Source organism: Pogona vitticeps, chromosome 12, assembly GCF_051106095.1.
Source record: "Pogona vitticeps strain Pit_001003342236 chromosome 12, PviZW2.1, whole genome shotgun sequence".
NCBI lineage: Eukaryota > Metazoa > Chordata > Lepidosauria > Squamata > Agamidae > Pogona > Pogona vitticeps.
In genome coordinates, this window is record NC_135794.1 from 19,660,108 (window position 1) to 19,672,500 (window position 12,393).

At 44.1% G+C, this 12,393-nt stretch overlaps 1 protein-coding gene across 2 annotated transcripts in view; it reads right to left on the bottom strand.

Moving 5' to 3' along the window:
- The window catches only part of IGF1R (insulin like growth factor 1 receptor), a 174,709-nt gene that overhangs the window by 142,392 nt on the left and 19,924 nt on the right, over positions 1 to 12,393 (bottom strand). The window lies entirely within an intron of this gene.

Sequence of the window (12,393 nt, forward strand, 5' to 3'; positions counted from 1 at the left end):
GTGGCAGTGGGTTCCGCAGATTAGCTACCCATTGTGCAAAGAAGGCTTTCTTTTTATCTATGAGTCTTCCATCATTCACCTTGTGTGGATATCCTTCAGGTTCTGGGCTTAGAGGAGTGGGAGAAGCATAGAGACCCACTCTTCCAAATTTACCATTTCACTTATGGACTAGTAACTTCAGTGGTTTTGAAAATCTGACTGATAGCACGCCAGGAAAACCTCACAGTTCTGTGATGTATTATAAACTGATTCTTAACTCAAACACTCAGTTGTAAAAATGCATGTATCTGTATTGTTCATACAGTCTCACAGACTACCTGAACAAGAAATTCGAACCAAGATTTGCAGTCACCCAAAACACTTCCACAAAATATGGGAAGTTCAGCCATTTCTATTAAAGGACTGTTATCAGAACATCTTTTACGAGATTGTTCCCACAGTCATAAACAACAAGCTCAAAGAGGAAGCCTTGTAACTTTAAAGTAACGTAAACTTTATTGTCTTTTTAATGTTTTGTTTTCCACATGGTTTAGTATTTCTATACAGCGCCTATTGTGAACAATATTGAAACAGAGCAGCCTGCATTTAAAGCCATACACCCAAGGCTGAAAAGAAAAATGTAAAACATGTTCTTTCCAGAGCAAAATTAGGAAATGACTGGTTTCCCTGCTTTCGCAAACTCCTAGATGTGTGTTTTAAATGCTAATCCTAAACTAAGTTTTTGTCAACTAGACATGTGTGAGATCCAGCATTCATCTGGTTTTAACACTTGACATTTCTCTGACATTTTCCTCACTCCCCCCCCCTCCACTAAGCCAATTCTCACATTCCTAGCTCTTAATATCAAATCTAACATAGGGTGTAAAATCCTGCAAGAGCAATAAAAAGAAGTCCAAGAACCCACACGCTCATCTCAGCGACTATCCCCAGCATGAGCCAAGATACTAATAATTCAAGTATTCTGTCAAAACTAGCATCCAACGACCAGAAGTATAGTCTTTCAACACACACACAAATAAAATACAAAGCAAATTAAGTATGTTAACAGCCAAAATATATCTGCAGTTTCATCTCCCCCCGACACCCTTCCCATTTGTTTGTGTGCATGTGTTCTGTGCCGTAAAGCAGTGGTCCCCCCCAACCTTGGGCCTCCAGATGTTCTTGGACTGCAACTCCCAGAAGCCTTCACCACCACCTCTGCTGGCCAGGATTTCTGGGAGTTGAAGTCCAAGAACATCTGGAGGCCCAAGGTTGAGGACCATTGCCGTAAAGTCAGACACAGAGCAACCCTAATAGAGCTATGAAGGTAAATGAGATATTTAAGGAGTGGTTTTACCAGTTCCACTCTCCCAGTGAGTTTCCACAGCTAAGTGGGGATTCGAACCCAGTTCTCTTGAGTCCTGGTCCCTCACTTTATCCACTACTAGATAACACTGGTAATTCCGCAGTAGCAACCATCAAACATAGAGCAGAAAATGAAAGGATGAACCCTACAGTTAGAAGAATACCATGATGCTGAAGCTCTTACTGGGCTGTCCAACTACAAATTTCAGGTACAGTGGTGCCTCGCTTAACGAGTGCCCCAATTAATGACGAAACTGCATAGCAATTTGGTTTTTGCGATCGCAAAAGCGATCACATTGCGAGGTTTTAAATGGGGAAAAATCGCTTTGCGATGATCGGTAAGCTGTTTCGCTTACCGATTTTCACATAGTGATGTTTTCCCAAAAGCTGATCAGCAGTTCCAAAATGGCCACCGGGTAAAAAACATGGCTGCCCGCTGTGTTTTGGGATGGATTCCTCGCATACCAGGCAGCGAAAATGGCTGCCGTATGGAGGATTTTCGCTTAAAGGTAAGTTTTTTGCCCATAGGAATGCATTGAAGGGGTTTCAATGCATTCCTATGGGCTTTTAAAAATCGCTTAGCGATGTTTTCAGTTAGCGGCGATTTTTGCTGCACCAATTAACATCGCTAAGCGAGGCACCACTGGAAATGTATGTATGGTTGTGATTTCCCACGGAGTAATGGACCACTCTCATGTTGTTTCAAAATAAGCCAAGAGTTCTTCTAATGTACACAGCTAACATGCAGTCCCCTGGACTGCAAGGAGAACAAACCTATCCATTCTAAAGGAAATCAACTCTGAGTGCTCACTGGAAGGACAGATCCTGAAGCTGAGGCTCCAGTACTTTGGCCACCTCATGAGAAGAGAAGACTCCCTGGAAAAGACCCTGATGTTGGGAAAATGTGAAGGCAAGAGGAGAAGGGGACAACAGAGAATGAGATGGTTGGATGGTGTCATCAAAACTACCAACGTGAATTTGACCCAACTCTGGGAGACAGTGGAAGACAGGAGGGCCTGGCGTGCTCTGGTCCACGGGGTCATAAAGAATTCGACATGACTTAATGACTAAACAACAACAAAAACATTCAATTGTTAGTCGTCTACATTAGAAGACGATCCAACAACAGTTCACCGAAATCTATTTTAATATGAACACTCCATTTCAGTTCCAATCCTTAGCAGCAGAAGTCCAATGTTATGTGACAGAATTTCAAGGATTAAGACTGTCTATTCTCCAGATCAAACATACTTAACCTAACTCCTGCAATCGTTTTACACAGAGAGAGGGGGGGGAGAGAGAGAGGGAGGGAGGCAATTAAAAGCTAAGGAAGAGGGGAATTGCAGTTTTTTTCTCTTTTTTTAAAAAAATAGTAACAAGGTGGGGAATTACATACTTGCCCACTAGGGCTTACATCTTAACACTTGAAGGACTTAAAACACATTACAGATGACCTGTTCAGCCAAGGGTTTATTTCATGAGATTGTAAAAGATCATGCCTTACATTCATAAGCATGGTTACAGTCAACGATTTAAGTAGTACTACGAGCTGAGCCGTAGGAAGGCCAACCATTTCTTTCTTTCTTTCTTTCTTTCTTTCTTTCTTTCTTTCTTTCTTTCTTTTTAATTTTTGCCTGTTTAGAAATAGTAAAACAAAGAAAGCCAAAACACCACCAACACTGTAGTAAACAAAAAGTATCATCTGGCATGAGAGCAAGAGATAGACAGACCTCACCATAAAGCAGCAAACTGTGTTCCATAAAAACAACTTGTAGCCACACGGTCTTTAAAAAAAAAAAAATCACTGTTAACTCTAAAATCTGTTCTCTAATCTGCCACATTTACAGATATTTTCCTCCATCAGGTCCTAAAAGTGTGTATTCATCCAGTCAAAGAGACACAATGCTTTTTCAAGGCTAGCACTTTGCAATACCAAGATCTGCAACACTGTTTACCTTGCACGAACAATACTTTAAACATGCTACTTCAAAATAAATGCTGGCAGAATAACTCAGTGGTTTAATTATCTGGCTGTGGGACCAGAGGTTGGGAGTTCAATTCCCCACTGGGCATCTCGGAAGAATCTGGCTGTGTGGCCTTGGGCAAGCCACACAGTCCAAGGGCACCCTCAGAAAAAGAAATTGTTTCTGTATGCTCTCTATGTAGAAAATCCAAAAAAGGTTTGCCATAAGCCAGAATTGACTTGATGAAACATGCTTATTATTATTGATACCATTCTAGAGACGAATGCTCACACCACCACAAATATTCCAGCTTCCTCAAACATTTTTACCCCATCATGAAATTAAAACCAACTTGACCGTCCCTAACCATCTCAGGACAAATACAATGGTGCCTCGCTAGACGATGATAATCCGTTCCACTGAAATAGCTGTTTAGCGAAATCATCGTCTAGCGAAAAGCATTTCCCCACTGGAATGCGTTGAAACCTGTTTAATGCATTCCAATGGGGAAGAATCGTCGTTGTCTAGTGAAGTTCGGCCATAGGAAAGCCGCTTTGCGAACCGCCGATCAGCTGTTTAAATAGCTGTCTTGCAAAGTTTAGGTCCCGAAAGCACCCGTTTTGCAAGCACAGAGGGAGCTGTCAAAATCGTTGTCCAGTGAAAATTGGTTTGCGAAGCAGGGACCAAACATTGTCCAGCGAAATTCCCCCATAGGAACACTGTTTTGCGAATCACTGTAACGATCGTAAAAAGTCAGTGTCTAGCAAAAAAAACTGTCTTGCGGGGTAACTGTCTAGCGAGGCACCACTGTAGACTAATTCTCTCCTATAAGGCTTGAGTTACTTTTTGAAACTACAGTTCTCCATCCTCTTCCCCTGCTACACGCACGTCGCAGCTGAAGTCCAGAAAAGTCATTTTTCTAAGCAAAGCATTGCAAAACACTGCAGCCAGAACAAGGAGGCACAGAATACCCGTTGCAGCCTTTACAAAGCCATTTCGAGGGTTGCCGTAAGGATTATTTGATAGCGTAATGTGAAGCACTGCCAAACAATCTTAAAGCACCATCAAAAAAAGCTAAGTGGCATTCATACAGGGCAATTTAATCAATGACAAATGGTAACAAAGTGTCCAGGAAGGAGGAACACAGCCCTTTTCAGGTTCCCATCTTGAAACTTCTTTCCCACACTTGTTTCAAAGGGGCATTTTGCTTCCAAAAGAAACTATCAGAAAGGATGTGTGTGCAAAAGGCGCCGTGAAGGGTGGAGGGCTCGGCCATGAAAGCCGACAGCCCTGTGTAGCTACTGCCCAGATGGTCCCAGATACAAGCTGGCAGCTGAAGGAGTACACTCGGAGTCTAGCATGCCTTTTTGCTTTACACAAACACAATTTTTACAGCACTCTGTTTGAACCAGTGCCCTCTGTAATGCAAGGAAGGCATGCCAGAAAAATGGCCATCTTTACAGTGGGTGATGTAAGGTCTGAACTAGCTTGCCCTCAGGGATATTGCCCGTCCTGAACATACCTGATCTGTTCAGATTTTGGGAAGTAAGCAAGGCCAGGCTTGATGAGTCCTTGGGAGGGGGGACTACAAGGGAATTTCCAGCACCTGAAAAAATCCTGCCTGAATCCATGGAGAACGGCGGGCAGTCACAGATGATAACACTGTGCCAGTTGCAACAAAGCAGTATCCTGGTTTCTCAACTCGCTAAAGGTTTTCTCTCTAGAAACCCAGAAAAGTAGAAACACTCCTTCAAATGCTCTATGTATTTTCCTCTCTCCCTTTTCATTTGGTAAGATATCAGAACAAGGGGCAGGTTCAGAAGCTTAATCTATCTCTCCAGAGTTCCCCAGATGACTCCCACCCCAAGGGAGCAGGGATTCAAACCCAGGTCTCCTGAGCCCTTCTCCATCACTGTACAGTGGTGCCCCGCATGACGACGATAATCCATTCCGGGAAAATCGCTGTTAAATGATATCATCGTCATGCAAAAAACAATTCCCCATTGGAATGCATTGAAACCCATTTAATGCGTTCCAATGGGGAAATTACCTCGTCGTCCAGCGAAGATCGCCCATAGGGGAAGCCATTTTCCCAGCACCGATCAGCTGTTAAAATGGCTGCCCTGCGAAGCATGGGTCCGGAAAACACAGGGCAGCTATTTTAGGAACCCGACGATCAGCTGTAAAGAACGTGTCATTGTCTTGCAAATAAACAGTTCGGGAAGCACGGACCTAAACGATGTCCAGCGGAATTCCCCCATAGGAATGACTGTTTTGAGAATTGCTATAGCGATTCTCACCATCCTGCAGATTCGTCGTACAGCAGGGTCGTCGTTGTCTAGTGAGGTACCGCTGTATTTACACCACACCAGAGATCCCACGACTTCATTCATGCCAGGGTAATTAACCAACAGGATCCTGGCTGATGAAAGATTATGAGTAATTTCTGATTTTTAAGCATCTCAGTGGCAGCCACATACGTGGCATTTTACCCAGATTACTGCCTTATCTCTGGTCCAGAGATTTAACAATTCAAAATATGACTTTGACATCAGCTTTCATGTACCAAGACACCTGCTCCTTCTCTCACTTCCACAAGGGGCTTCTTCTCCATCCCCAAGGGCGTGAGACCAATACAAGATACAGCTTATAAATAAAACAGAAGGAAGCTGTTCAGAGCTCCCCTCCCTTTTCCAGTCATGCCTGCATACTTTACATAGATTCAATATTTTCTAAAGGACAAAGAACATAGTCTGACTGATGAAGGAGGAAACAAGAAACTGGGGAGGCGGGGGGAGGAGAGAGAGTCCTCAACCCTTCCGGGCAAGCTGACGGCACAATGCTTTCTGCTGACGTAGACTGCGACCACGCTGGTGTTTTTGAAGCAAAGCCCACTCAATCCAGCTACAGATCACTAGGCGCTCGTCATCCAACATCTTTACCTGTTTTGTTTGTTGCTCTACAAGGGCTGGGCCATTAACTCCCAAGGGCAAGTTGCTCTCTCTCAGGAGCATCCACTCCCAACCACATCGGCAGGATGCATGCTGTTATTTCAAGGGGGGGGGGGAATCACAGAAAATATATCCACAATCTAGAGAGCTTCAGAGGCACTAAAACACACAGAGAGATTTTTTTTCCTAAAATTTTAATCCTTGCTATAGGCTCAAATGATGTGGTGGCGCTGTGGGTTAAACTGCAGAAGCCTCTGTGCTGCAGGGTCGGAAGACCAGCCATCATAAGATCGAATCAACGCGACGGAGCGAGCTCCCATCACTTGTCCCAGCTCCTGCCAGCCTAGCGGTTCGAAAGCATGCAAAAATGCAAGTAAACAGGTACCACCTCGGTGGGAAGGTCACGGCATTCTGTGTCTAGTCGCGCTGGCCACGTGACCACGGAAACTGTCTACGGACAAACGCTGGCTCTACGGCTTGGAAACGGGGATGAGCACCGTGCCCTAGAGTCGGACACAGCTGGACTAAATGTCAAGGGGAACCTTTACCTTTACTTTATAGGCTCAAATGATTTCTCTGCCATGGCCTTGCTTCACTTTTCATTTGAAACACACAAGAGTCATATCAGTTTTGCTTGCAATGGCTTTAACATCACTACCTAGGGTGTGCAGTCTGGTGAAAAACTTCAAACTCCCTCCTACAAACTATGTTACACACCCTTGTACTACCCTTTGTAACAGCATTGCTAATTATCTCACCAAACTACCAATCCCAGAATTCCTTAAACTACAGCCACGACAGTTAAAGCTATATCATGTTCCAACAACTGAATTGCAGATACAGATATACATATGTGGATCCAATGTGGATCTTTCCTTTCCATCAAGCTGTAAACTTGGCATTCGATAAAGGGCCAAAACAACAACAGAATAGAAACAGAAGTGGTGGCCCAGATTTAAAAAAAAAAAAAAAGAAAATCCACAATAATAAAAAAGCCCAGGGAAAAATCAGGAACTCTTAATTAAGTATTGGGTTGCTGGATGCACATGGGAACAATCTAGGGGACCCAATATGCCTCCAGATTAGGTTCAGCAGGCATTGCTTAAGGGTAAGATCCAGCCAAACTCAGCTACCCATGTCTACTATATAGGAGAACAGGATAATCCTTCCCAGGTCCAAGATGTGTTCAAAACCAGGAAAACGTAGAGCTCTCTTCTCTTTTAACAAGGTGAAGCGAAAAAGATCAGAACCATCATGCCCAGTAGCAGCGGTTCCTCTCTCTCTCTCTCTCTCTCTTTTTGTGTATGTTTTTTCAAAGACCTCATTAACATTTTAGGGCAACCATGCCAATTCCAAAGCAAAATAATGTGCTCTCCAAAAGAACTTTTCTCCAATTTCAAAAAGCTGTGGGGGTGGGTAGATGGGGGGGGGGAGAGAGAGCAAAGCAGAGAGGAAGGGACAGACCAAGTTGTCCAAGCAGCTGCTGGCCATCATCCAAAGACTTTGCTTTTCCGGAAATCCGGAATTGCAACATCGTTCTCTCCAGTTCTGGTGCCAAAAGGGGATGTGAGCGGAACGCAGTTGGCATCTTTCCTTTCAATCCCAGAAGAAAGTTTTTTTAAAAAAGTAAATATTGCAAGGGAGTCAAGCCTGCAAAAGCCTGTGGGAAGCAAGGAGAATTCAAGTGCTCAATAGCTTCTAGGTGGGAGGGGAGGAGGAAGGAGGCGACAAGAGGCGGCAGGAACACCCAGCCATCTTTTTAAAAGGCTAATAATAACAAGACCAAAACAAACGTTCCCTTTTTCCATCCAGTTTAATCCTTTGCTGCACAGAAGCACGGCATGACTCTGGTCGCCTACCCACGCTACCCACTTCTAAGAACATTTCCCTTAAGAGTTATCTCGAAGGAAGCCAACGGGTTTTTCCTCCTTTTGTTTGCGACAACCGACTTCTGCTCAGTGACAAAATTAAACAAGCCAGCTTGCTCAGAGAGAACGAAGTGTTCCTAACACAGCATTTACCAACCCACTCTATATCCTTCAGGGGAAGGTCTGCACAAAGACAAAGGATTTTGGATTCGAAGGCAATGCGTTGCAAGGGGAGGAGGGCACTTCCCGCCTTGAACCGACCAGTTAGAAATACAGTGGTACCCCGCACAGTGATGATAATCCGTTCCGAAAAATTGTCGCTATGTGGATTCGTCGCTATGCGGGGGGGAAGCCCATAAGAAGGCATTAAAACACTTTAAATGTGTTCTTATGGGCACAAAACTCACCGCTATGCGGAAATCCTCCATGCGGCCGCCATTTTCATTGCCCGGTAAGCGAGGAATCCAGGCAGAAACACAGTGGGTGGCCATTTTCTTTAGCTGGTGGCCATTTTGGAACCGCCGATCAGCTGTTAAAAAATCATCGCAATGCGAAAATTGCAATGCGATGTTTTAGCATTAAAAACATTGCAATGCGATCGCATTAGTGATCGCAAAAACAACGTTGCTATGCGGATTCGTCGTTAAATGGTGCGCTCGTTAAGCGAGGCACCACTGTACAAAGAAGAACCTGCAAGCCGCCTAGAGTGGTCGAAATGACTAGATAGGCGGGGTATAAATACAATAAATAAATAAATAAAATAAATAAAGCCTGCAGCGCACCCAATCTCACCAGATCTGGGGAGCTACGTGCAAGAGGTCTTGATGAATCTCAAGGAAACCGCCAGGGAATAACAGCCCCTGGATTGGGAAGGACTATAATTCAATGGCAGGACACCTAATGTGCATGCAGAAGGTTGCCAGTTCAATCCCTAGCATCGCCCGGTAGGGCTAGGAAAGGATTCCCATTGCTGACCATCAGAACTGATGCTGCTGCTCTACATCACTGATTCCCAACCTTGGGTCTCCCCAGATGTTCCTGGACTAAAAACCCCCAGAAGTCTTCTCCACCTGTCGTGCTGGCCAGGATTTCTGGGAGTTGCAGTTCAGGAACATCTGGGCACCCAAGGTTGGGAATCACTGGCCTGACTGACAACAGCACACCTTCCCGCAATCCTATATACAGTATTTTGACAGTGATGTAGCAGAAACCAAGCTTACAGGATTGACGTCCCGGGATCTTCTGAGTACTAAAGGCCATGACAACTTCTGCCATCCCCACCCTTCAGCTTCTCTGTTCCCTTTTTGCTTACCTAGCGTCCCCACCATAGTTTGAGAAAATATTGTCTGCAAGCTACCAATACTATAATGCAAATTGGCTGCAGGTAGCTAGGTCTCTAGTTGATAATTAAGAGTGATTACCTTTACAATAGAGTTGCTCCTCAAATGCTGTTATGGATAAATCCAGCTGCCCCCTTTTTTCTGAATGACAGAAATTTCCTGATCACCCATCTGCTTTTTACCAACACAGATGAAGCTCTAAAGGTAAAAGCTCAACGGATTTTTACACCATTTAATTCTACAGACAAACGCAGCCCTTGCACGCCATTCCTCTCCAGGATCCAGGGTTGCAGGTATAAGATCTCTACACCTGGAGGCTCTACTTTGCTATCAGAGTTTATCCTTCCATAAACCATGCTACAGGAGTGGGGGTGGCGCATCATGTTTCTGTTTCATCATAAGGACTGGAATGCGTAATACCACAAGCCACTTCCTTGTAACAACAGAAGTCATGCAGCTGGCACTGTAAGAATGTTCCATTCATCCCAGTGGACAAAAATATGTAACTGAAAAGGAAGGGCTTCTAGTTAATTGCTATCCCAAAGACCGAGCATATGCTTTCAGCCCTCACCCCATTTGTATCCTCCTTTTCTGCTGTGCTCCTGTTATGTTCCTTGTTCCTTCTCTGATAATGTTCTCCAACAACAAAACTGAGCAAACAGGAAGCTTCCTTTTAAACAATTGAACATTTATACTTTCCTTGCTTTCCTTTCTGGAAAGGCAGTGTTTTCTGTGTTTCAAAGCACTCTGCTGGCCCAAGAACAGAGTTTTTTTCCCCTTTCTGCAGTCCAGAGTCATTTGGACACCTTTAGTCCTTTCCAATACTGCAGGTCTTTAAGGTTTGTTTTGCTTCTAAGGTTTCTAGTCCTCAAGGATGCAAATAAATATTCTGTGAGGTTTTCCTCAAAACTTTGGAAACACTGCTATTTTCCTACAAAGAACTGCCCCTTTCAATGCTACTGCTGTTGTACAGTTACAACACATCTCCCTTTCTGATCAGGATCACTAGAGCACCTTCTTCGTCTTCCATGAAGACGGCTTGCCAAACAGAGCAGGCATGACTCCACCCCTTCTGTGCAAGGCTCCTCCTCCTCCTCCATGCACCACAGCGGTCGTTCCCTGCCCCCTTGGTGCTGGCCATGATGGAACCCCATGCGAGGGGCGGAGTTACATACATGAGGGGAGGACCCCTGCCAAATGGGGCTGAAAATTAGAGAGAAAGTTGTCCACTACCCAAACAACATACTTGTTTCCCTTAGTTCCTTCTCCAACAACAACAACAACAACATACACACCAGGTAAGCTCAACCTAATAGTTTTGTTTTCTTTTGAGCCAAGGAAGACAGTCTCTTGACATCTGGAGGAACAAGACTGGAAACAGTAGTGAAAAGCATCATCTCGCCATAATTTCATCCATCCAAATGGCTATAAGCGGTTGGGCAAAAAACAAACCACCAAGTGTGCTCAAAATGCACCACCCATGATATTTACCTAAGAAATGTCTACTTCTGTAAATGCTTAGATGGGCAAGTGAAAAATGATTTTGTAGTACAAAACACCGGGGGGAAGGGGGGAGAAGGATTACAATTCAAAAGCAAACACCGAGCCATTTCTAAGAGGAAAATCCTACCCTTTTTTTTTCTTTCTACTTCCAATTTCATAGCTACAACAGTTTTTTTTTAAAAGTTTCCTAACTATTCAGCTGTGACATCTATTTGGCTTGACAATGTTTCTTTCCCATCTATGGATGAAGCGCAGAAAGCCAATTTCAAGGATAAGTCACAGACTGATCGAAGTGATGCCAGACATCCCCGCTCACCAGTGATGTTCTCCCCACAAAATTTCCCTGGTTTTCCAACATTCACGTTTCACAAACACTCCTCCCCTTCAATCATGCTTATCTAGTGAAGGACAGTTTATGCATCCAGGAAAGGGGAACTGTTTACCTGGACTAGAGCACTTTTAAGGAAGCCGGTGAGAGAAAGTGAGGGAAGCACAGCACAATAACAAAACCACTTCCCAAACAGAGCAAAATAGCGTTCAGATAAAGAGAGGGTTGGGTTCCTTTGTCCCCACCCACCTTGCTATACTTTCTTTGGAACATTTCAACCTACTATTCATCATCTGCAGCCGAAAGTGGTATCAGATTATGATACCAAAGGCACATGACCGATTCACAGTTACGACCAAAGGTAGAATTATCAGTGCAATGAACAAATACAAGACTTACTTCTGACCTTCCCCAGAATTTCAGTTTCAACAAAGAGAGCAAATAACCATAGACTTCTCTGTAGTCAAGGCCGTCTTTGCCTTAATCAGTAATAGTTTTACATTAAGCCTTTCTGTAGTCAAGAGCTTCCATCAATCCTGTGTCCTCCAGGTGTTCTTGACTACACTGCCCTTTGTGCCCGGGTAACATGGCCCTAGGTGACGTAGCCAAACATGTCCAGATGACCTTGAGTTGGGAAAGACTGATACGCATGTTCTAAATCAGCAACAGGAATCTATGGTTACTTCTAGAGTGTGGTCTCAGTGTGCCCCATGGACCGTGTGGAGCCTCAAGAGGTCCAAACGCCCATTCCAACTCCCGCCACAAACCCAAACATTTTTATTCCTCAAAAAGGTTCCTTGTGACCTCCAAGGACATCGAGAGGGAACACTGCCACGTTCTGGGCAGCCTCCAGAACCTGCCTCCCCACCCAACCAAAAAAAAAAATGTTTCAACTTCTTTTTAAACTGGCAACGAGAGGGCATGAGGTTTTAAAATTAAAATATATTTAATATATTTTTGAGGAGGGATGCACGAGACCAGGAGCATTCCTCTAATCTCCAAAAGTGTTCACATGCAGCCCCCTAAACATTTGCTCCTTGTCTGCCTGTAAGAAGCAACTTTAAAAAAACAACAAGCCACATTGGAAGAGAATTT